Source organism: Macrobrachium nipponense, chromosome 47 (assembly GCF_015104395.2).
Source record: "Macrobrachium nipponense isolate FS-2020 chromosome 47, ASM1510439v2, whole genome shotgun sequence".
Classification (NCBI taxonomy): Eukaryota; Metazoa; Arthropoda; class Malacostraca; order Decapoda; family Palaemonidae; genus Macrobrachium; species Macrobrachium nipponense.
In genome coordinates, this window is record NC_087222.1 from 7,161,502 (window position 1) to 7,187,110 (window position 25,609).

The following is a 25,609-nucleotide window of genomic DNA, read 5'->3' on the forward strand; positions in this document are numbered from 1 at the left end:
GTTAGAGAAAGAATCTGACTGGGATTTCCTTCATTCTTCCATAATTTTTTAAATTTATAAGCTAAAATCTTACTAATTCACTATGGTATTTTCTTTAATGAATTGATATTATTGCTGTATAAATTAATATTAATACTTGAAAATAGTAAATCATTTATTTATCATACAAAAAACATACATCTTTGTAGTAGAGAGAGAGAGAGAGAGAGAGAGAGAGAGAATTATTATTTTTATTATGTGATATCATTTAACTTATTAAACTTACTAATACAGTATTAATCAAAATTAATATTTTGATTAGTCAATCATTTTTGTATCATAAAAATGTATTTAGTCATGAAAATAAACATCAAAATACACTAATTAGTGATTATTTTCGTTGGAAAATTCCACGAATGGGCGAGTCCGTCCGCAAATAATTTCTAGATAGGTTCCAAAGAAAAATCCGCGAATGTGTGAGTCCGCGAATACGGGGGGAACACTGTATATCTTGGTCGGAGGAGCAGTGGGTGCTATATGAGGGTAGGAGGAAGCGACATAAGCCTGCCAGGGAGTCTTCGGAGGGTTCTCTGGCGATGCCCTTGGTCACAGACACGTCGTCTTCCTTCCTGCTGCCATCTCAGCTTCCACATATGGCTCCTTCCCCTTTCGGGGGGGTTTTCTCGTTCCTTCTCTTCGCCTGATCCGTCGAGCGTAGAGGAGGGGGCGAGGTACCCCGACATTCAATTGTATCCGGGGTCTTCTGTTCGTTCGGGGTGGAGCTTGTGGGCCCGCCCCCCAGGGGCGAGGGGGAACCCCTCCCACTAACCTGACCTTTGCCTCCTCAGGTGCTTTTGCTGGGCCTCTAGGGGACGCCGAGCGTTCGGGGGCTGTTGCATCACCTGGCGGGTGCTGCTCCGGTCACCCATGGATTGGCGACCACCACCATCACCACCGTCTCGACCCCGGGGTATGTCGTGCCTCCTCACCTGGTGTATACCCAGTATGTTACTACGGTAACACCCTCAGCTGCGGTGCAGGCCCCGATTGCTGGTTTCCCGAGGAGGGTCGTACCACCGCCGCCCGGGTTCGCCGCTCTCGCCTCAGCCCCCGACTTTCGGTGCCCCAAGAGTTCGCCCCTGGACCTTCCACCTGTACCCAGGATGTCACTGATTGCTGTTCCGCCTCCTGCTGTACCTGACGTTCCTGCTGTGCCTGCCGCTCCTGTCATGCCTGCCGTGCCTGGACCAGCCCCTGCCGACGTGGTGTTGCTGCCCCAGTCGCAGACCAGCCACGGGCTGAGGCTAGGAAGAGGTCCCCCTCGATGGCTGGTTCCAGCTGTTTGACGTGCCGTGAGGACAGGCACCGGTCCCACCGCGACAGTGGTCTCTGCAGATTACCTGACTGCTGCTCCCATCGGGACCGGGCGGGTAGGGGGACCAGCAGCAGCTCCTCTGATGCACGGGACCGTAGCCACTGTTCTCAGTCTAGCCGCTTGACCAGGCCTGCAGCTCGATCGCCACTGCGGGTTGGCGATCAGCTGCAGCCCCCCAAGCACACCAGTTCTACCGGTGAGCGAGGGGGGTTTTAGTGTCAGGTCTTCCTCTATGATCCCTTCAACTTCCTCGGGTTATGCCGGGAAGAGCGAGGCGATCCGGAGTGATCCTGAGGAGCGCGCTCCTCATTGTCCCACCACAACGCCCTACGAACCAGGCATGGTCTTAGGACCGACCAGGTCGTATGCGCAAGTGGCAGGAGGAGACCAGGAGAGGTCTGACGCTGTTCCTCCTTCCGAAGGAGGAGGGTCTCGAGAGGCGTTCTTGTTGGAGGGACTTGACGGTCCTACTCCACAAGACGCAGTCACTCCCGAGATCCAAAGTCGTTTGCAGATTCGTCAGCAAAATTATCTCTGGGAAGGATCGCCGCTCCCACCTTCTGAGCCCACGTTCCGGCTCGAGTTGTTCTGGGTCCTAAGAAGGACCCCAAGATGATGGTGTGTCTGCTGCGATCAGCTCTGGCTGACTCGGTGCTGGACCAGGTGGACTCGCTTGTCTCCGGACAGGAGGGTTCGCTAAAGTCCGGCAGGTCTTCCAAGCTACTTCCCCTGCCTCTACTGCGACAGAGGAGATTCTACATGCCTTCAGAGGATCCTATGCCGCCCAAACAGGTTAACCCGGAGCTAGCTAGGCTAACTCCGGGGGTGTCTCTGCAGCAGCTCCTGTTGGAGAACTCGTGGTTCTCGCAGCAAGAGGCACTTGCACCGGAATCCACCGCCATGGTGGCATTCCAGGCAGTCTCCTGGTTAGACCTGTGGTCCCTCACGGTGTCTAAGGTCGCGGCCACCTCGGGAAATATCACTCCCAAAGGTGACCTGGCTTTCGGGAGGCTGTGTCAGTCTGGAGGTAGAGCCATCTCCTACCTAGCCCACCAGACGGCAAACCTGTGGGCCAACCTGGTACTTGTTTTTTTTTTTTTTTTTTACTTCGGCGTAGGGGCGCAGTCCTCACCTGAGTGACCAGGGCGGCACTGGGTCTTCGCAACGGACCGGTGCGAAGTTCCTCCTCTCTCTTCCCAGGAGAGATGGTGGACGCTGTGGTGGAACAACGGCGCACTGATGACAGTGACCGTCTAGTCCACCAGGCAGTCTCGAAGGCGTCTGGGCAGCCTGGAACAACTGCGGCCAAGTCCAAGAGTTTGGTTAGCGCTTCCTCTGTGGCCAAGACGATTGCATTGTCGAAGCCCAAAGGAAAGACTCTGCCTTCGACTTCTTCCATGGGCGGTCGTCCTCAGCCCTCTTCCCTGCCCTCCATCCCTCGAGGGGGAGCGGGGAAGAAGTCGAAGAGAGGCGGGAAACCTAGGGGACGACGTTCCCCCTCCCTGTTGCCGGAAGTCGGGGGGGGGGGGGGGGTGGGGGGGGCTCCAAGCCGGAGACTTGGATAGTAGACTCCTTAGGGAGGGGTACACACCCTTTGAGGGTCTCGGCCACCCCTCACCCCAACCCGGTCCACCTTCAGACCTACGTACCTGGAACATCAAAGGACGTAGCCCTTCGGCAGGAAGTCCAAGCCATGCTGAGTAAGGGAGCTGTGGAGATTGTCAGGGATCGTTCACCGGGCTTCTAAAGCCATCTTTTCCTGGTGGAGAAAAGTCTTCGGGGGGTTGGCGCCCGGTGATAGATCTCTCTCCCCTGAACCGATTCGTTCACCAGTCTCCGCCGGTTCACGGAGCTGGCACGTTCCGTGCTTGCTCCATCAGGGAGAACGACTTCAATGCTTTCGGTGGACTTGAAGGACTCGTTTTTCCAGATACCTGTCCATCAATCCTCCAGGAAGTACCTCCGCTTCATCCTCGACGGGACGGTGTACCAATTCAGGGCACTTTGCTTCGGTCTCTCAACCGCCCCACAGGTGTTCACGCGAGTGTTCACTCTGGTGTCTGCTTGGGCCCACTCAGTAGGGATACATCTTCTGAGGTATCGCGACGACTGGTTGGTCCTGGCGAGCTCCCGCTGGCAGTTGCTACAGGACAGGGATCAACTTCTTGAGTTCTGCCGCAATCTGGGTATCGTGGTGAACTTCGAGAAGTTCGATCTTGAGCCCAAGGAGAGGATAAAGTACCTGGGTATGCTGACCGTCACAGTAGCAGGGCAAGTCTTCCCGCAGTCTCGCGGATCAGCAGATTCAGGCAGGGCAGCCTACCAGTTCCTGTATCTTTGGCAAGAACAGTCAGCTCAGCAGTGGCAAGTCATGATCGGCCACCTGTCGTCACTCGAGAAGTTAGTCCCTCATGGGTGTCTTCACCTGCGGTCTCTCCAGTGGAGACTAAAGGAGAGTTGGTCACAGGCAACAGACCCACCTTACTTCCCCGTGTCCCTTACGGAGGAGGTGAGGCAGGACCTATCCTGGTGGCTGGATGACAGGAACCTCTTAAGAGGAGTGCCTCTTCGCACTCCCCCCCCCCGAAGATGTTGCTGTTTTCGGACACGTCAACCGAGGGATGGGGGGTGCACACCTGGGGTGCACTCCTGCTGGCTGCAGGAGTGTGGGATCATCACGACAAGCACCTTCACATCAATGTCCTGGAGCTCAAGGCAGCGTTCCTCACTCTCCAAGAGTTCCAGGACCGCTTGATGGGACACTCAGTGGTGTTCATGTGCGACAACACCACGGTAGTGGCATACATCAACAAACAGGGGACATAGTGTCCCTCCCGTTGCACCAGTTGCCGCTGCAGGTGCATGAGTGGGCCATGGCCCACTCGGTAGAGCTTTCAGCCACTACATTCCAGGGAAGAGGAATGTAGTAGCAGACAAGCTCAGCCGTCAGGATCAGGTGATAGGGACTGAATAGTCCATACACCCAGACGTGGCGGAAAGGCTCTTCAACCTGAGGGGGCGTCCAGTAGTGGATCTGTTCGTCAGCCGTGGTGGACCCACGGCCAGCTGCAGAGGACGCTCTTCAACACCCGTGGGACAACCTCTTCGCGTACACCTTTCCCCTGTTCTGCCTGATTCGCAAGGTGATCAGCCAAGCGCTGGCCACCCCGAATCTCCGGATGATCCTGGTGGCCCCCAAATGGCCTCAGGCCATTTGGTACACGGACCTGCTGGCTCTGCTTTCATAAGCACCGAGAGAGATTACCCCCTTGGCACAACCTTCTCGTCCAGCCACACGTGGAACGGTACCACCAGTCAGTCCAGTCCCTACATCTTCACAGCTGGCTGTTATCCACCATCTCTTGCAAGCGAGAGGCTTTTCTCGCCGAGCAGCGACAGAGATGGCTGGGTACGTCAGACAGTCCTCCTCAGCTGTGTACCAGGGAAAGTGGGCCATCTTCTGTGGTTGGTGTCGTAGACGGGGTCTATCTCCTCTCAGAGCCACTCTTCAACAGGTAGCAGATTTCCTCGTATTTCTTCGCCGGAGACTAGCCCTCCTCTCCCCAGTCCCCCACGTCAAAGGATACAGAGCCGCCCTGGCGCCCTAGTCCTGAAACTGAGGGGAGTGGATATCTTGAATTCGTTCGAGATCTCCCTGCTTATGAGGAGCTTCGAGAGGTCTTGCCCACTCAGGGAACTCAGGCCCCCGGGGTGGGACGTGACTCTCGTCCTTAGGAGTCTGACTCGAAGTCCCTTCGTGCCACTCCGAGAGTCGTCAGACAGGGATCTGACCCTCAAGACCCTCTTCTTGCTGGCCTGGCATCGGCGAAGAGTAGGGGAACTGCATTGTCATTCCTTCAACGTCAAGCACTCCAGGGGATGGGGATCTGTGATCCTCGATTTCGTCCCGAACTTTGTAGCTAAGACTCAGAATTCTTTGGTCCCTGACGACTGGTTGGAGGCTTTCTCAATCCCCTCCCTAATGGACTTCACCGACAACAATGCGGATGAGATGCTGCTCTGTCCTGTGAGGGCGCTACGGCACTATCTGAAGAGAACTCGACACCTCAGGCCTGAGTGTCGATGCCTCTTCGTTAGCACCGGGGTGACCAAGAAAGAAGTATCCAAGAACACTCTTTCTTTCTGGCTGCATGAGGTGATCAGGAGGGTGTACGAAGCTGATGGTAGCGACGACATCCGTACCCTTCGTCCGAGAGCCCACGAAGTCAGAGGTATTGGTCCTTCCCTTGCGTTCCGCAAGAACTTCTCCATGGCGCAGGTCCTGAAGGCAGGGGTCTGGTCCAACCAGACCACATTTACCTCCCTTTACCTTCGGGATATAGCCCACAGGTCCTTGGACACTTTTTCCTTGGGACCCGTGGTGGCTGCTCAACATGTTGTGTAGCTTACCCAGGACCCGAGCGGATAGATCAGCATCGCATCCTTGTGTGACTGCATGAATGGATGTGTGAATGAGAGTGTGACTGGCTTCTCTTTCCCATCTTTTTATCCTCCTCTACCTGTGGGCAGAGGGACGCGGTCATCACTACGCTGGAACAGGAGGCGATGCAGGTGAGCTACTCGACCGAGCCCCATCCTATCCCTTTCATTAGGGATAGGAGCGATTATCCACCACTTTCCCCGACAAGGAAGGGGAAGTGGAAGCCAACAAGAGACAAACCCATGACTTCATATTGCCTCTTGCAATAGGAACAAGTTCTTGCTTGCTAGTTTTAAGAGGTGCGCTTGCCTCACTCTTATTACTTGGGTCCAGAGGTCTGACCATTGATCCTGCGGTACATACCCCGATCATTGGGCAGAGGCTAGGATCCCTCCCTCTGCTCTTACGACCAAGGAGGGAACCAAGGTTGGACGAACACCAGTCTGTTCTTAAGACTCAGATTCCACCCACCAAGAAGTGAGTCTTCCTATTGTAAAGGACCGATGGTTTGTATTTGTATCGGAACAAATAACAATTTGTTGAAAATATGATATTGTTATGATACAATAAAGTTTGTTCATACTTACCTGGCAGATATATATATAGCTGTATTCTCCGAAGTCCGACAGAATTTCAAAACTCCCGGCACACGCAGTGGTCGGCCAGGTGGTTAGTACCCATTCCCGCCGCTGGGAGGCGGGTATCAGGAACCATTCCCATTTCCTATTCAGATTTTCTAATGCCACTGTCCCCTGAGGGGAGGTGGGTGGGTACTTGATTATATATATCTGCCAGGTAAGTATGAACAAACTTTATTGTATCATAACAATATCATTTTGTTCATGAAACTTACCTGTCAGATATATATATAGCTGAATCCCACCATTTTGGGGAGGTGGAAGGGAGGAGAATAGAAAAGATTTTGGAAACAAATTACATGCAGATGATTGACATCTTGGTTCCTACCTGTAGCATAAGATGACTTCGTGATTACTGTCACCCAAGTCTGCTTTTGCTTTACTAGAGTCTCCAGCAAGGTAGTGACCTGTATAGCTGGTGAGTTCTAGATGATCTGTCAACGGGAGCATGACCACAATGTGACTAGACCATACTCTGAGGGCAACGAAGCAAAACACCACCACCTAACCTAACCTATTAAAAGTTAATCCCACATAACTTTTAGGCCAAAGAAAGGGAAGTCCGCCTCAGGTGGCCGACCCTACAACCGTAAATCAACACTACAAAATTAAAAGCACACCTAACCATTTTCTATAGGATAGGATTCGTGCTGCTCCCAGCCCCCAATATCATGTCTGCGGATATGTATGGCCCTAGCGAATAGCAGTTCTCGTATGCCGTCTTCACATTCCGCAGGTAGTGTGAAGCGAACACAGAGTTGCTTCGCCAAAATGTGGCACTCAGGATGTCACTGAGTGCCATATTCTTTTGAAAAGCCACTGAGGTCGCGACAGCTCTTACCTCGTGAGCATTAACTTTCAAAAGTTTAAAATCACCATCTGGACAGGACGAATAGGCCTCCTTGATGGTACTTCTCAAAAAGAATGCCAGTGCGTTCTTTGACATTGGAAAGTCTGGTCTCTTGACAGAACACCAGAGATTGTCCGAAGGACCTCGACATTGTTTAGTTCTTTCCAAATAAAACTTGAGAGCCCTGACAGGGCACAGGACTCTCTCTGGTTCTTGTCCAATGATCTTTGCTAACCCCTTGATATCAAAGCTCTTGGGCCAGGGGTTGGATGGATTTTCATTCTTCGCTAAGAAGGAAGGGCTCAGGGAACACACTGCATTGTGTCCTCTAAAGCCCACATGCTTACTTATGGCTTGAATCTCACTAACCCTCTTCGCTGTGGCCATAGCGGTTAGGAAAATAGCCTTCTTGTGACGTCCTTTAAAGAGGCAGCATGCAGAGATTCGAAAGGACTTGACATTAGGAACTTTAGAACTATATCTAAGTTCCATGACGGAATCTTTGGCTGCGGCACTTTCGAGGTTTCAAAAGACCTCAAAAGATCGTGAAGGTTTTTATCGTTGGTCAGGTCTAATCCTCTGTGTCGGAAGACAGCCAACAACATACTCTTGTACCCCTTAATCGTGGGAACCTGCAAGTCTGTCAAAATTACTCAGATGGAGGAGGAAATCAGCGATCTGGTTCACAGAGGTCGTGGAGGAGGAAATACCTTTCTTCCTACATCATCTCCTGAAGACAGCCCACTTAGATTGATAGACTGCTCGAGAGGAAGCTCTTCTTGCGTTGGCAATAGCTCTTGCCACTGGTCTTGAAAAACCTCTCGCTCTGACCAACTTCTGGATAGTCTGAACGCAGTCAGACTCAGAGCGGAGAGGTTTCCGTGGTACCTCTCGAAGTGGGGCTGTCTGAGTAGATCAACTCTCTCTGGCAGGGTCCTTGGGAAGTCCACTAGGAAGGACATGACCTCCGTGAGCCAGTCGCTTGAAGGCCAAAACGGGGCGATTAACGTCATTCTCGCTCCCTGAGAAGCCGCAAACTTCCTGATTACTACTCCCAGGAGTTTGAATGGGGGAAAGGCGTAGACGTCCATTCCCGTCCAATCCCATAGGATGGCCTCTATTGCTATTGCTCTCGGGTCGAGAACCGGCGAGCAGTAAAGAGGAAGTCTCTTCATCTTCGATGTTGCGAAGAGATCTACTAATGGACGTTCCCATAGTCTCCACAACTCTTGGCAGACCTCTAGATGAAGAGTCCATTCTGTTGCAAGCAGTTGATGTCGACGGCTGAGAAGATCCGCCCGGACATTTTGAACTCCTGAAATGAACCTCGTCAGGATTATTATGTTCCGTGCTCTTGCCCAAAGAAGGATGTCTCTTGCTATCTCGAACAAGGATCGAGAGTGTGTCCCCCCCTGTTTGTTGATGTATGCGAGAGCCGTGGTATTGTCCGAGTTGATCTGGACAACTCTGCCAACAACTCGTCCCTCGAAGAACTGGAGAGCCAAATGAATAGCTTCCAACTCTTTGAGGTTTATGTGCCAGGACCTCTGTTCCCCTCTCTAGATGCCTGACACTTCCTCCTTGCCTAGTGTTGCTCCCCAGCCCGCCGTGGACGCGTCTGAGAACAACACTAGGTCAGGGCTCAGAAGGCTGAGGGACAGTCCTTCTGAAAGCATGACGGGATCGTGCCACCACTTCAGGTGATCCTTGACCGACTGCGAAATCTTCAAAGTCGCGTCTAGGTCTTCCTTGTCTTTCCAGTTCTCCGCTAGGAAAAACTGGAGCGGCCTGAGGTGCAGCCTCCCTAGGGAAACAAACTTCTCCAGCGAGGAAATGGTCCCCAGCAGACTCATCCATTCCTTCGCCGAGCATGTCTCCTTCCCTAAGAAGATTGACACTTTTTATAAGCATTTCTGCTGACGTTCCAGGGATGGAAAAGCTTGAAAAGCCACTGAATCCATCTGAATCCCCAGATATACGATGGACTGCATAGGGATCAGATGAGACTTTTCGAAATTGACTAGTAGGCCTAGGGCCTTCGTCAGCTGTAACGTTGTATGAAGGTCCTCCAGACAACTCGACTCCGACGACGAACGGATGAGCCAGTTGTCTAGGTAAAGTGAGACCCTTATCTTTAAGAGATGAAGCCATTTCGCAACATTTCGCATGAGAAGCGTGAGGACCATAGGCGCTGTGCTTAGCCCGAAGCATAGAGCTCTGAACTGGAAGACCTGTCCCTTTAAGATGAACCTCAGGAACTTCCTTGATTGTGGATGAATCGGGACGTGGAAGTAGGCGTCTTGGAGGTCCAAGGACACCATCCAGTCCCCTGGTCTTAAAGCTCCCAGTACCGACTGAGACGTCTCCATCTTGAACTTTTCTTTTCTTACAAAAAGGTTCAGCCTGCTGACGTCCAGGACAGGTCTCCATCCCCCAGACTGCTTCGGAACCAGGAACAACCTGTTGTAGAAGCCGGGGGGAATCTAACGTTAGAACCTCTTCTACGGCTCTCTTCTCTATCATTTGCTCGAGAAGATCGAGCAATATCTGTTGCTTCTCCGGCTGGTATGAGGGCGACAGGTCTATGGGCTTCGTGCTCAATGGAGGTGTTGAGAGGAAAGGTATCTTGTAACCTCTCTCGATTATCTCGAGGGACCAGGTGTCCGTCCCTCTTACTCTCCATGCCTCTGCAAAGAATGAGAGTCTCGCTCCGACCGGTGTCTGAAGGGCAGAGACGTCACTTCTTTCCTCTGGGTTTTGAGGAGGCCTTGCCTCTAGGGAAGCCCCTTCCTCGAGAAGAAGCTCTCGAGGAAGGTCCTCCACGAAAGGGCTTAATCTTCTTCTTGGGGGCTTGTGTGGCTAAGGTAGAAGACTGGGCCGCAGGACGTCTAGAAAACTGGGTCAAGAGATCCTACATCGCCTTTTCCTGCAGGTTAACAGACAGATCCATCACCATGGACTGCGGGAAGAGATGTGAAGAAAAAGGGGCGAACAACAACTCTGCCCTCTGGGCAGGAGACACTGACTTTGCTGTAAAGCTGCAGTATAGCGCTCGTTTCTTCAGGAGGCCGGTAGCGAAATGGGATGCCAGTTCATCAGATCCATCCCTAACTGCCTTATCCATGCATGCTAACACGCTGGATAACTCTTCTAAAGAAATCGAATCCGGGCTTCTGGACTGTAGGTCCATGGCCCCCAAGCACCAATCCAGGAAGTTAAAAACTTCCAACGTCCTGAAGATTCCTTTGAGATGGTGATCAATTTCCGACATCGTCCAGGAAACTTTAGCCGAGGGAAAGTACGACCTCCTTGGAGCATCTACCAGATTGGCAAAATCTCCTTGGGAAGAAGAAGGAATTCTCAACCCCGCTTCCTCTCCCATTTCATACCAAATTCCAGCTCTTCCGCTTAGCCTCGATGGAGGAAGAGCAAAGGAAGTCTTGCCCCGCGCCTTCCTGGAGTCCATCCAGTCATGGATCCTCTTGAATGCTCTCTTTGTAGAGAGCGAAGTGGCCATCTTAACGAAGCCAGGCGCCTTCCTCGTCTTCGATGAGGCCAACTGTGAAGGCGGAGAGCAAGGAACCGGTGCCTGAAACTTGTCGGTAAACAAGTCTTTCAGGAGGCGGGTTAACGTCTTATAGTCCGAAGAAGATGACGTTGTCGGCTCTTCATCGTCAGCAGGACGAGAGTCACTCAAAGATTCTCCTTCCTCTAGGGGAATAGCAGAAGCATCCTTAACAGACAGTGACGTAATCAAGCCCTGAGGTCCCGTTCGTAAAAGAGGGCCTCTGTCTGAAGGAGGGTTCGAAGTAGAAATTCAGGTCTGTTTCACCGCTAATTTCGAAACTTTAAGTTCCTGTAAAGGAACATCCTGCGGAGCGTCCTGAAGAGCGTCCTCTTGAAGAGCGCCCTTGCAGGAGTCCTGCCGACCGTCTTGACGTGTAGGGGGTCCATCGTTCTGAATAATGTCTTGGCAAGTACTTTGCCAAGCGTCATGACATTTAGGACGTCGAGGATCTTCAAAGGCGTCCTGGCGAGCGTCTCGATGCGCAGGACGTCGAGCGTCTTCAGAGGCGTCTTCGCGAGTGTCCTGGCAAACGTCTCGAAGAGCAGGACGTCGAGCGTCTTCAGAAGCATCCTCGCGAGCGTCTAGATGTGCAGGACGTCTAGCGTGAATAGAATGTCGTGCGTCCCTAAAGACGTCTTTACGAGGGTCTTGTCGAATATCTCGATATTGGAAAGCTTCCTGACGTGACGTGTGAGACACAAAAGCATCCACCCGTTCAACTTGAGAGGCGTCTTGGCGAGTCTCGCGCTGCTCTTGAAGCGCGCGAGTGGCAAAGACGACGGCCGCCTGTGCGACATCTTGCGCCTTTGTCACGTTCATCGATACTCCTAGAAGCTCTCTCAAGCGTTCTCGAATGAGTAGGCGGGATCTAGAAGGTGACGAAGCTGGGGAGGTCGGCGAACGAGGAGGAGCAGGGGACTACCTGGTTCTCTTGACAGGCAGCCACCGATCCTTCCTACGACGACGGGGTTCTGCCTCTCTCTTTGCGAAGTACGACGCCAACTGTTGTTGCATATTTATAAGGATCTCTCTAGAAGGAGAGGATCCATGGCCAGGAGAAGGACAAATCCTGTGAGAAGATGATGGGCGAGGAGACGTCTTCTACTTTCTCTCAGGAACAAAATTAGAGCCATCGGAGCGCTCAAAAGCGTCCTCCTCCGATGAAGTTCTGGTCTTCTGTGGCGGAATGTCTTCAAAGCATTCAGGAGACGACTGAAACGTAGGTCGAGAAGGAGGACGTGAAGCGTCCTCTTCTCTAAAACCTCTCTTAAGAGGGCGGCAAAGATGACGGCCGCCTGTGCAACATCTTGCGCCTTTGCCACTTTCATCGTGAGAGGCCCTCTGAGCGCTCCAACCCCGGTGAGGGGAGGACGCCTCGGAGGAAGAGAAACATTCTTTAAGGATTCATGCACGTGCACGATCCTTGGCAGCCTGGGAAGCGTCCACAGGTTCTGCCGAAGGGACGTCAGACCGGTGGATAGTCCCCGTAACCCTCCTTCGGCTTTCGACTTGCCCACTCCCTATGTCCTGGGAGTCCGACAGAGGTCTAGACCTGGAGGCGTTATGGGACTGATCTGACGCCCCCTCCACAACTAGAGGCACCAACACTATCACTGCACTTTAACACATTAGATTGTAGCGCGAGCACTTTTGACTCCAGGGCACGAATAGACTCCATGATCGTAGAAAGTACGTTTCCTTCTGTAGATACCTCCTGATTGCCCGAAGGCAATACTACGGGGTTAGGTGTAACAAAATCTACAGGAGGGTTTGCAGGAGATAAATTACTACCCTGACTTCTATTAATTGAAGCACTCTTGGAGGAAGACCTCCTGATTCTATCATGCTCAAGTTTACATATATAAGAATCATATGTCTTCCACTCAAGATCAGTCAAATTCTCACACTCGTTACATCTACCATTCAACAAACAAACATGCCCCCTACACCTCATGCATACCGAGTGAGGGTCTACCGAAGCTTTCGGTAGCCTCACCTTACATTCTTGCACACAACACACCCTGAAACTAGTAGAACTAGATCCAGACATCTTAATTCAAGAACAGTCAAAGCCAAAATCAAAATCAAACCATGATAGCGTATGCCAAGTCACAAATCCAAGTCAATAACCAAAAGACAATCAGGGATACTCAAGCGGCATGAAGTTTTCAAAATCCTAAGATGGAGGTACTGGAAACAGATGTTTACAGTACCGGCGACAGAGAAAATCTGAATAGAAAATGGGAATGGTTCCTGATACCCACCTCCCAGCGGCGGGAATGGGTACTAACCACCTGGCCGACCACTGCGTGTGCCGGGAGTTGTTCCGACATGTTATACAAACCATCGGTCCTTTACACTAGGAAGAGTGCTTAAGCGGCAGCTGGAACGGTCGTAAGCTTCGAATAAGGGGTAACGTATCTTTAATTGTGTTTTATTTGGTGTATACTTGTGCTTGCAATGGAATATTAAGATTTACCGAAGCCTAAAAAGTCCTCCTTGTAAGAAATGTGAGAGTTTTTGCTCCATGGTTGAAGTGGACCCTCATGCCCTTTGTGCTAAATGTCAAGGGAGTGAGTGTACTAGAAACTTACCTTGTAATGTGAGTGTGTGTGTGTGTGTCCTGATCCTGGTCGTCTGAGCAGTGTGGGAGGTATGAAGGGAGGAAGCGATCTCAGGGGAAGGCTGCCAAGGCTTTGTCAGAGGGTTACATGCCCCCAACAACTCCCTTGGTGGCTGATCCTTCATCATCCTTCCTTCCTCCTTGTAAGCTCCCTCGACTTGCTGTTTCCTCTTCGGGGGAAATTTCCCCTTCTGCTCCTTCGTCTGATTCATCAGGCGAAGAAGATGGGAGCGGAGTGGATGCTAGTAGTGCTTGCTCCAAAGGGGATCCTTCTCCTTCAGAATGAGGAGTCTCCCTTCACTAACCTGACTTTTGCTCCTTCAGGTGTGGTGGCTCTGTGTTTTGGGGATTTGCATAAGGCAGGGGTGGAGTTGGGCCTTCCGGGAATACCATCTGTATGGGGCCTTGTCTCCCATTTCTCCTCAGTCCCTGTGACTCATGTGGCTGTGGTGGTGACAACACCTACCTTGTCAGTGCCAAGCTATGTAGCTCCTCCTCACTTAGTTTATCCCCATCTCCCCACCAGTGTGACTCCCTTTATGGTGATGGGGACACATCCCTATATTCTGAGGCAGGACATGTCCATGCCCCTCCCACCAATATCACTTGCTGGTCCATGGGCTGGAGGAGAGGGGTGGTGTTAGGTGGAAGATAAAGAACCTTGATAAAAGAATACTCCACTAGGATATCTTCCTTGAGGCCAGGAGGTGACCAGGGGCATTGTCCAACAACAGCAGACATTTCAGAGGGAGGCGCTTCTCTTCCAAGAATTTCTTCACTGTCGGGCCGAAACACAGATTTACCCACTCGGTGAACAAAAGTCTCGTTACCCAGGCTTTCGTATTAGCCCTCCACATCACTGGAAGCTTCTCCTTTAGTACTTTGTGGGCCTTGAAGGGTCGAGGAGTCTCCGAATGATACACAAGTAGGGGCTTCACCTTGCAATCCCCACTGGCATTCGAACAAAGTGTGAGCGTAAGCCTGTCTTTCATAGGCTTATGCCCGGGTAGCTTCTTCTCTTCCTGCATGATGTATGTCTGACGAGGCATTTTTTTCCAAAAAAGGCCAGTCTCATCCCAGTTGAAGACTTGCTGAAAACTGTAGCCTTCGTTGATGGTCATCTTGTCGAACGTCTTAGTAAAGGCTTCGGTGCTTTCGTGTCTGAGCTGGCCGCCTCCCCATGCCGCACCACCGAATGGATGCCAGTCCGTTTATGAAATTTTTCGAACCACCCATGAGAAGCCTTGAACTCTGGGGTTGGCGTCGATGTCCTTTCTCCTCTGTTGTCTTCGGCCTGGGCAATCAAATAGCCGAAAATAGCGCTGGCCTTGTGGCAGATTGCCATCTCGGTTATCGTATTGCCAGCGATTTCTTTGTCTTTTATCCAGACAAGAAGCAGCCTTTCCATCTCGTCGTGCACGTGGCTCCTCTTGCTAGACAAAATAGTCACGCCCTTGTAAGGTGTAACTGCTTTAATGGCTTCCTTCTGCTTAAGGATGGTGCCTATTGTTGACGGATTTTGGCCATATTCCTTGGCGATCACACTCAATCGCATGCCAGCTTCATACTTTTTAATTATTTCCATCTTTGTCTCCAAAGAAAGCATCCTCTTCTTTCCGTGAACTTCAACTTTCTTGGGACCCATGACTACGTATATAATGTACGTAATTAAGTTATGTAGTATACGTATGTACGTACTAAAGTTCTCACACAACACGATAAAGGGATTTTGACGAAGGAAAAATCTATTTCTGGGCGAGGGTTTGTGTCGCCCAGTGAAATAATCCTTTAGTTCATTATTTCTAAGGTAAATGATCAAACACATACCAGAGAAAAACAAATTCAGGAAGATGTCAGTATAACTGACTCGCACACCCTAAATAAAAAGAAGTTGTCGGTATGGTATCTGGGGCGAGTGAGACCACTACCACGAACCTCTTGCCATTTAGAATTCTCCATCACCAAAATCCCCCTCCTGAGAGCCGATCCATAGGCAGAGACGGCAACTACTACTACTACGCCCCGAACCACGCCGACTGCCGCGCCTCTGGTGGTCATCCTTGTCGTTAGATACCAATCTTGGGCTGCAGGGCGGGACACAGGGGGGGATTTCACTGGGCGACACGAACCCTCGCCCAGAAATAGATTTTTCCTTTGTCAAAATCCCTTTTCTGGGCTCAGTTCGTGTCGCTGCGTGAAATAGTACCAGAGAAATAGCACAAGATTGTAAAATAAAGAAAAAGGGTCTCAATGAAACTAAAAATAAAATAAACAATTATAATCTTGAGAACTTATAAGTTATCATACAAAAAGTTAACTTAACAAAATTATATTGGGCTTAGAGTTAACTTAAAATTAAATGTATACTAATATTGATAACTTATCTAGGATTGTGAGTTAAAATGTTACATGGGGAAATACTCACTATATTAAAACTTAATTTCTAAAGTTATAATAAACAATGTAGTTGTGCGACCCTAGCATAAAAATAAGGGGAGCAACACCAAAAGACACTTCATAATATACAATAATGTTGTGGGTGCCCCTAGCAAAAAAATAAGGGACACCACCATAGTCATAATCATAAGCAGCTAAGGCTAAAGGACTATATAGAGCATAACGGTAGGTTAAGTGAAATATTAGATGAGGTAGGTAGAAAGGAGATCTGGATCTTCAACTACGACTACTGTGCAGAGTCAGGGGAAACTATGTTTCCCGCTGCCACTGCTGGAAATTTTAAAGATTCCAAGGACTTTAGATAGTGACGCTTGAAAACTGTCGGCGATTTCCAGCCGAGTATATTTCTTTCTTTAAGTCATCAAAGTTCATATGCTGGAAATAGTTAATAGAGGGGGCTACTGCCCTGATATCATGAGCTTTTGGGAATGATTCAGGATTTGCTTGTTTAATGAAGTAAAGGATCTGCTGCCTAATACCTTTTACTGATAAAGTGCCACCTTTTTCCCTCATAAAGAGAGGACCTGAGGACCTAGAGGGTGTCCTAGACAGAAAGGCTCGTAAGGTCATAACTGGACAAAGAGAAGGGTCTTGGGGGAGAGGGATGACTCTCCAAGGGGCCCATCTCGCTAAAGGATCCTCGTTTTTTGCTAGAAAACTACGATCTGGGGAAAGCAAAACTTCTCCTGAAGGGAGAAACTCTACATGCCCCGCATCTCTGGACAGAGCCGACAGTTTTGAAATTCTGGCCCCTGAGGCCAAGCTTAGCAAGAATAGCGTCTTTCTTAGTAGCATTATGAATGAGCAAGAAGAGTTGTCAGTGTCTGAAGCCAGTTTGAGGACATCATTCAAAAACCATGATACTGAAGTAGGCCTTTCAGAAGGTCTAAGTCTAGCACACGCTTTGGGAATAGACGTAAAGTAAGGAGTCTGTCAGTCTATTTGAAAACCCAGTTGAAAGATTTTCTTTAAAGCTGATTTATTAGTGGGTAATAGTGCTAGCTGGCTATCCTTTCTCAAATAATGACCTAAAAAAGGATATAGCTGAATTCACTGTCATGGTTGTGGTGTTTGTCTCCTTCAGGAAAGATGCTAACTTCTTAACAGCAGCATCGTACTGTCTCAAAGTTGATTCCCTCTTATCTGATTCTAAGAAGAGGATATTCTGGGGATCAATATCTGCATCTTTTTTAGCCGCAAACTTCATGAAGTCCATAAAGTTAGGGTTTTGAGAATTCCTGAGGAAGCGAACACAGTCCTCATTTGTACTGACTGAGATAGTCTGGGATTGGGAATCCGTCGAGGTCGAAGACCCAATTCCAGAAGCAGAGGGTACCAGTTGCTCTTTGGCCAGTTCGGGGCTACTAGAGCTACTTGTCCCTTGAAAGTCCTGAGTTTGTTCAGAACTTTCAATAGAAGATTCACTGGAGGGAAGATGTATATCTTCCTCCACTGATTCCAGTCTATGGCCAAGGCGTCTGTGGCATAAGCCAGAGGGTCCAGGTTGGGGGCCACATAGCAAGGGAGCTTGTGGTTCGCTTGTGAGCGAAAAGATCTACTTGGGGAGACCTGGGACACTCCGGCGTATCCACTGGAACGACTTGTTGTCCAGGGACCACTCTGATTCTAGAGGAACTGAACGAGACAGGGCATCTGCTATCACGTTCCTTACTCCCACCAAGTGAGTGGAGGTTAGGTGCCATTTGTACTTGTTCGCTAGGGAGAAAATGGCTATCATGACATGGTTCACATGTTTTGATTTGGATCCTCCTCTGTTGATGCAGTGTACTACTACTGCGCTGTTCAATACTAATTTTATATGAGAATTCTTTGGTGGAAGGAGCCTCTTCAGAGTGAGAAATACTGCCGTAGCCTCCAATACGTTTATGTGGAGCTGGCGGAACTGAGGTGACCAAGTTCCTTGAACTTTTTTGAACTGAGAGTATCCTCCCCAACCGCTTAGTGAGGCGTCTGTGTGGATAGTTAACGCCGGAGGAGGATATTGAAGAGGAACTGACTTGGACAGGTTCTTTGTCTTCGCCCATGGACGTAAATGATTGTGAAGGATTTGCAGGATTACTGACAACTTGTCCCGAGATTTGACATTTGCTCTTGAGCGCCAAACTCGATTTATGTCTTTCAGTCTTGCTTTCAGTAGGACGTCCGTCACTGAAGCAAACTGGAGAGAACCTAGGATCCTTTCCTGGTTTCTCCTTGATGCCTGTTTGTTCTTTAGGAATTGCCTTTACTGAAACTTGGCTATTTCTTTCCTTTTGACTACTGGAATTGACAGATTGTGGGAGGATAAGTCCCATTGGATGCCTAGCTACTGAAAACGAGAGACTGGAGTGAGCCTGGATTTCGGTTTGTTTATCTGGAATCCCAGATGTTCCAGAAATTGAATTACTTTGTTTGTGGCTTTGAGGCATTCCTCGACGGTTGTTGCCCAAATCAGCCAATCGTCGAGGTACGCTACTACCATTATCCCTTGTGATCTCAGTTGTTGAACTACTACTTCCGCTATTTTCGTGAATACCCTGGGGGCTACGTTCAGCCCGAAGGGCATCACCTTGAAAGAGAATGCCTGGTCTCCCAGCTTGAAGCCTAGGTATGGGCAAAAGTGTCTCGCGATTGGGATATGATAGTATGCGTCTGTAAGATCGATAGAGGTGGTGACGGCCCCACGGGGAAGCAAGGTCCGCACCTCCGAGATGGTCAGCATTTTGAACTTGTCGCAGCGAATGAATAAGTTTAGCTGGGACAAGTCTAAGATTATTCTTCTTTTTAATGAGCCTTTCTTTGGCACGCTGAATAAGCGCCCTTGAAACTTTAAATGCCTGACTCTCGACACAACTCCTTTCTGAAGGAGCTCCTCTGCGTAATCTGTCAATTCCTTTGATGGTAGCCGAAGGAATGACTTGGGTGGAGGGGGATCTTTGATCCAACTCCAGCCTAGCCCTTTGGACACAATGCTCTGTGCCCATTTGCTGAACCCCCACCTGTGGCGGAAAAGGAACAGCCTCCCTCCTACCAGGGAGATCTCACTGCTGCTGTGCGGGATGAGCTCCGTGTCCTCCACGGAAGTGCTTACCTCTGTTGGAAGCTCTTCCTGTGCCTCGTTGCCGAAAGTTACCTCTTATTCTGCTTCCCCTAGCAAACCTGTTAAAGGTTTGGAAAGCTTGGCCTTCAAACACGGGTCTTTGGTTGTTGCCGATTGACCTGGCTGGGCAAACTGGAACAGCCTGTACAAAGTGTTGCTGCTGCTTCTGATACGGCTGGAACCTCTTCGTCTTTTTTAGTTTCTTACTAGAGGAAGAAGGGTTCTCGGTCTTCCTCTTAGCAGAGAGACCCCAACAAGCTCTGAGGCTCTGGTTAAGCCTCGTCGCCTCGTGTTGGACTCGTTTAACTGATGACTCCGGGAAGAGGTCTGCTCCCCAGATGTTGGAGGATAACAACTTGTTTGGCTCATGCCGAATTGTAGCTTCTTGAAGGACGTGCTTATGGCAGTTCTTCCTTGCTACGATGAAATCATACAAGTCTGATTGGACTGTTTGCATCTGAGACTTGGCCAAGAGCTTAAAAAGAGGCTCCAAGCCGTAAGTCAAAGCAGCCACTTCGGTCATCACCAGGGTGTTAAGTGTCCTGCTTAGCCTGGTCCTTGCGTCAAATTCTGCCTGGATGAGGCTGTCTGGCAATCTGGGCAACTTCTCGCCGAACTGTTCCATGGCACAGTCCGTTTTAAGTTTACCCACCGTAAAAGTAGCCGGCAGGTTCTCCCACAGATCACCAAACGCCGGGAAGAGAGGAGACGTATGATCCGATTCTCTAAGTTGTGGGAGGGGTTCATCTTTCATGCCCGCCTGCATCGTAACTTCAGCTAACTTTGTCGTAAAGGGGAGTGGTGCCTCCTCCTCTGTGGCAAAGATAGTGAACGGGCTCTTGTATGCTTGGAGTCTGGTGTTCGTACAGTCCCAGTCCTCCAAGCAATGTACCCATTCCCTTTGAGCCTGGTCTCGGCTATAGAGAACAGTCTCTTTAGGGATTTTATCCTCCCGATTTAAGGCCGTCTCTGTCAGCCTCGCATATTCCATGAAAGGAGGCCTTAATCCGGCTGGGTGGAACTCAAAGTCCTCGATCCTTCTAGTTCCACATTCCGGGATCGAGATCATGCCGTCCTTGAAGGGAGCATAAGCTGCTACCCTCCAAGGATTACTCATCGAGAAGGCAGGGAGGGTGTCATAAGCCGGAAGCTGGACCGGGAGGTCGGCCTGAGGGGCCTGATTCAGGCCTGCCAGGCGATTCTCCTGGTCGGACATGCGCTCAGTCAGGCTCTGGATGGACTGAGCTGACTGATTGAGAGAAGTAGAGATTTGAGCAAACATCTGCTCAAACCTCTGCTCGAATCCTGAGCCGAGTGATCCAACCAGATCACCAACTTGCTGCATAACGCCTGCCGAAAAAGCAGCAGGATCAAAGGTACCAGGTACCGCGATCCGTCAGGAGTCACGGAGGGGTTACGGTAGCAGCGGGAGAAGGTACAGGCTCGGCGGGAGAGCGCGGACCTTCTCCTTGGAGGACTTGCCTCGTGACCCTTTATAGTGTGAAGACGAAGAAGCCTTCACTTTCTCTGCTCCAGGGTGGGAAGCCGGAGCCTTACGAGACGAGGAAGAAGACGACGTCTTTTTCGACGACGACTTCTGCAGGGTCTTCTGCACTCTGTGTCCCTTCACCTTAGGGGGCACAGATGCCGTAAAGCCTTGGAAAGAGGAAGACGAAGGAACAGGGGAAGAAGATCCAGAGTCACCCAAGGGAAGCCCTTGGGCGCCCAACAAACCTACCTCAACTAACAAATCTCTGCACCTACCGTCATAGGCTCTAAATTTAAGTCAAGTGTGGCTACGTACGCCACAATGTCTTGGTTTCCTAGTCCAGTAAAGGCCTGCTCCACCTGCTGTTGGATGGAGGCAATCGTCGGAGCTGCCGCGGCGGGATCCACATAGCCCGTCGACTTCCCGCCCGGGAAGATCTGGACAGCCATCTTCTTATCGAGAATGTAGGGCTGTCCCTTGGCGGCGTTCTTCCCAAAGCCTCCCACTCAGGCCTTCAGGGTAGCCGACGCGACTTCCTTGTCTGCGGCAGCCTGGAAGAGAGGGTCATTGTAGTCCTAACAACGAAACCCCGAGGACGGATCATTAACAAAAGTGAATATTACAATATGTAGCTTAAGGTTAAGATATGCAGCAGTATATATGACAAAAAGGGAACAAGCCTGTACCGATATATACTTACTCCGTCCAAAAATTGGCTCACAAGGTCATAGCAGATGGTGCAAGCCTCATGATGCCATACGCAGTCGTCTTGAAGAACGGCGTTGCAACCGACCTCCTGACAGTTAGTAGCCTGTAATTGGAAAGATACATAAGTATCAACGTTATACACTCACAGGGCTACTATGATACTCCGCTGCATGCCGGAGTAGTCTAAGATTATTGGACATAGTCCGCCCCTGAACTCCGTGTGGACGTAAATAACTGGTTGGGAACTCCGGTGTACACCGGAGAGAGGAGTACGATCCAACCAGATGTTTTATACACCCATAGAGAGTTTCGAGGAGTAGTATACCACGCCGGAGAACGGAGGAGGATGTCCCAAAACTTAAACTAGTAGGTTATAAAGGAGGAGCGTGTAGCTCCGCCGTACAATACACTATCCCCCCTCTCCGACTGCTAGAGGAGCGCCCAGATAGCAAGCAAGCTCTCCGCCAGTAGCGGAAAGGGGGGTACAAAAGACAGGGAAAGCTATAGGACCAACTGAAATCACGTCCACTCCGGTAGCTGGCGGAGCCAGCCATCCCCCCCAACAACCGAAGGTACACCTGGATAATGAGCAGGTGCTCTGTCCGCTGGTGGAGGGGTATACAAGCGAGGAGGGAGAGAAATCAGGTCGAGGCACGCCGGAGGAAGACCCGAAGCGGTCGGGGGAGGGTAGGGTGGCCAAACCCGATCCCCTACCGACCAAGCCGGAGCTCCCCCTGGAGGGCCCAGAGGCAAAAGAAGGCCGTCCACCAGTACTCCCAGCTGTCCCAAACTCCTGAGTCCCCCATGGAAAGAAGAGGGGGGAGAGGAACTCGGATGGTTGCCATAGCAACCGTAAGCGAGCTAGGAGAGACCCCCCCCCTTCCCGCTCGGAAGGGAGGGAAGGGGACTGGGACTAGGGCGACCAAAGGCAACACTGATCATGAGTGGACCAAGAGGTGATAATGCAACCCCCCCCCCCCCCCCCAACAACCGACTAGGCCAGCGACCATGTGAGCCTGACAGGACCATAGGGCAAAAAGGCAACAAAACTGTCTATGAGACCAAATGCAACAAACCGCCTAGGAAAGGTCGCCCAGAAACTAACCCTAATAATATGTGAATAATAAATAAAACACTTTTACATCATAAAAAGAGAGAGAGGGAAAACACGAGTGAGAGAAAAAGAAGTCCAGGAGGAGAAGGCTAGTTCCGAAGAAACAGCCAACTACTCAAAAGCTAGCCTTAGCCGATATGGAGAGCAATAGCTAGGATACTGACTAAGGAAAAACACTCTAGCGCCTACATACCTAGACAAAGAGACATGCATGCATGAACTAGATCTAAGGCATGGGCTATGAATTCCCTATATACGATGTAAAACTAAGACGAACTAGTGTAGCATGTGATATAAACCCATGAAAGGCTAAAATAATAATGGAAGATGTCCCAGTATGGAGGACCGGGTTATCTAACCAAATCGAGGCGAGCCGATGGCCACCATGCGTCAGACCTAAAAAACGGTAAAAAGGGTCCCTAGCTGACAAAAACTAAATCCAAACCTTGCGGGTTACTTAACTTAGCTGCGGCGATAGCTGCTCGCTCCATGATGAGGATAAATCCAGAAAAAGGGGCACAAACACAGAGCAAAAGAAAGCAACGGTGCTCACAAGCGAAGCTAACGAAAAAGGATGACCACCAGAGGCGCAGCAGTCGGCGTGGTTCGGGGCGTAGTAGTAGTAGTTGCCGTCTCTGCCTATGGATCGGCTCTCTCAGGAGGGGGATTTTGGTGATGGAGAATTCTAAATGGCAAGAGGTTCGTGGTAGTGGTCTCACTCGCCCCAGATACCATACCGACACCTTTTTATTTAGGGTGTGCGAGTCAGTTATACTGACATCTTCCTAAATTTGTTTTTCTCTGGTATGTGTTAGCTCATTTACCTTAGAAATAATGAACTAAAGGATTATTTCCCGCAGCGACACGAACTGAGCCCAGAAAAGTAGTACAACAACGAAATCACTAACGAATTTATGTTAATAAACGAAATCGTATAGAACGAACGAATTCGGCGTGCATATAGAAACGATGCTGCTACCGAGTGGCCGAAAAAGCACGCCGCTACGTAGATGCATGATGGGAGAGATGCTGAACTATAGGAGAGTAGGATTTTATGGCAGTGACTAGCATCAGGAACCAATGGGAGAGTGGGAGGTTGGTGGCGAGTCTACTCAGTTGGCGGCTCGCGAGTTTTAAAATTGTTATCGGTGGTCCGGGCGAATGTATGTAGAGCAAAAAAAATCTTCATATTTGCTTTCGTAACTCAAATTTTTCTTAAGTTCAGCCTTTCGTATGCCGAGGTACCACTGTATTGCCATTGGGGGATGGCACTGAGTCATCTAAATTTGAATTTAGGCTGCCATACATGTGGAAATCTTAGCAACATAAATACTGGGTAAGTATATACAAAACCTTATTTCATCATAAAGATATCATATTTTTAGTTCATATTAATGTGGATGTACCCAGAACATTAACAGTATGGAAATTAAAACCTATACAGAACTTGTGTTTTCAGATTCACACAGGGACACAGAAAACAGGAATGGGAAAAATTCAATTTGTTCACACATGTTTATCACTGCATTAGTCTAACATTTGCACTGAATTTGCAAGTGCCAAGTGTCCAATATCATTGGTACTGTATTGTGTATAGTAAACTTCTATGTGTTAATGAAGATCAATTCTCTTTGCCACAGGTAACCTGTTTTGTTATAAATGATCACTGATAATCAATAAAGCAACACGTTTTCTTCGTATCGAGTTAATTTTTCTCAATAACAAACTCTAGGTAAGTGATATAAAAGTGAAGTCATTGCAATAAAAGAAAATGTCCCTAAATTATATTGAATCTTGAGTCACTTAATGACACAATTGCATTGTTGAAGACCCAGGCTGTGAGTTATTCATGATGCACTGAATGACATTTTTGGCAGCTTTCATCTTGTTACTTCGAGCTTTTGTTTTGAATGTTAACTTACCACAAAGTACAAATAATCTGTTGTTCCTACACAATACACAAACCCTCGGCCTTTATCATAGGAATTGTCTTCAGCAAAGCTGGACCTTTAACAGCAGTTAACTAATGAATGACCGGTTGGGAGTCCCACCCTACTAGTCGGCAGAGTGTCACTTTACCTTCAGCCGTGGATGTGCTCTGCGCTGCTCTCGGCCATGCTTGCCGTTTGTTTCACTTTGCTTTGCTAAACATCGCTCCTTCCTGGTGTGGTTGATATTCTTTTTTTATTCAAGGGTCTTACCAAACAGTTAATGAGCTGTAGGATCCCTACTGCAGTAGACCAAAATTCAGACTTTTGTGGTGCGTCACCATCACTAGTGTAGGTGGCAAATAACTGCCCACTTCCAGTAAACAGGTATGATGACACCAAACCCCTCAATTCGATTTTTGCAAGCTTCCATGTAACATCGGTGGTTTTTTCACTTACCTGTGATTCTATGACATACTATTTCATTGTGGCTTTGTTTATTTCAATTATCTTAGCTATTCTAATTATCTTTTCCTGCCATTTATTCTCAAAATGTCAGATTCTAGTTCATGTGGAGTTAGGTTTTGCGCTGATAGGTGTATGTAAAACTAGACTAGTTAAGGAGATTTATGATTCCCACTCTAGATGCACTAAATGTCAGGGTCAGGAGTGTAATGGAGAGTTAACATGTTCTGAGTGTCAGGAAAGGGAGGAGCAGAAATGGAAACTATGCATTTCTCATGCCGAGAAAATTGCCAAAGATAGGAAGAGGAAGCAACCCTTAGAGCTGAAAGTAAGGCTATACAAACCCTCTTTCCTTTACATTAGGAATTACTATCAGCATAGGCTAGGATATGGCCATTAAATTCTTGAACAAGGTGGTTAGGCAGTAACTACCAACTGGTAGACGGGTAGGCCCACCTGCCCAGATGTAAACACTCCACTTTGATTTTGGCTGTCTTCCAATAAGGATGTTTTTTTAGCTTTTGCTGTGATATTGGTCCTCGATTGTGTGTACTGTTCCTGTGCTGGAAATCATATTCACTTGTTGCTTTTATCCTGGAGTTTCATCACTAGACAACACCTTTGCAACTGCCCTGTGATTATTAAATCTACTTTAGTAGTCATCTTCCTATTTGTAATCATCATATTTTCTTCAACCTCCACTCCTTTGACTTACGGCTCCCTGCCGAAAAAGAAGGTGGTCTCCCCCTCTAAGAAATTTTGTCATGGGACTTCCAAGGGTCTGCCCCCTCTGTCTTCCGTTGGCTTGCCTGTTCCTTCTGGAACAGGAACTGTCATGCTGTCCCCAGGGTCTAGCATGTTGGGAGCTGTAGAA

The 25,609-nt window shown here is 49.3% G+C and overlaps 1 long non-coding RNA gene across 1 annotated transcript in view; it reads left to right on the forward strand.

Moving 5' to 3' along the window:
- Window positions 1-24,072, forward strand: part of LOC135204442 (uncharacterized) — a 441,768-nt gene extending 417,696 nt beyond the window's left edge. The window contains exon 3 of the long non-coding RNA XR_010312219.1: window positions 23,983-24,072. This is a non-coding gene — a long non-coding RNA (uncharacterized LOC135204442). The remainder of the gene's footprint in view (window positions 1-23,982) is intronic.
- The last annotated feature ends 1,537 nt before the right edge of the window (window positions 24,073-25,609 follow it).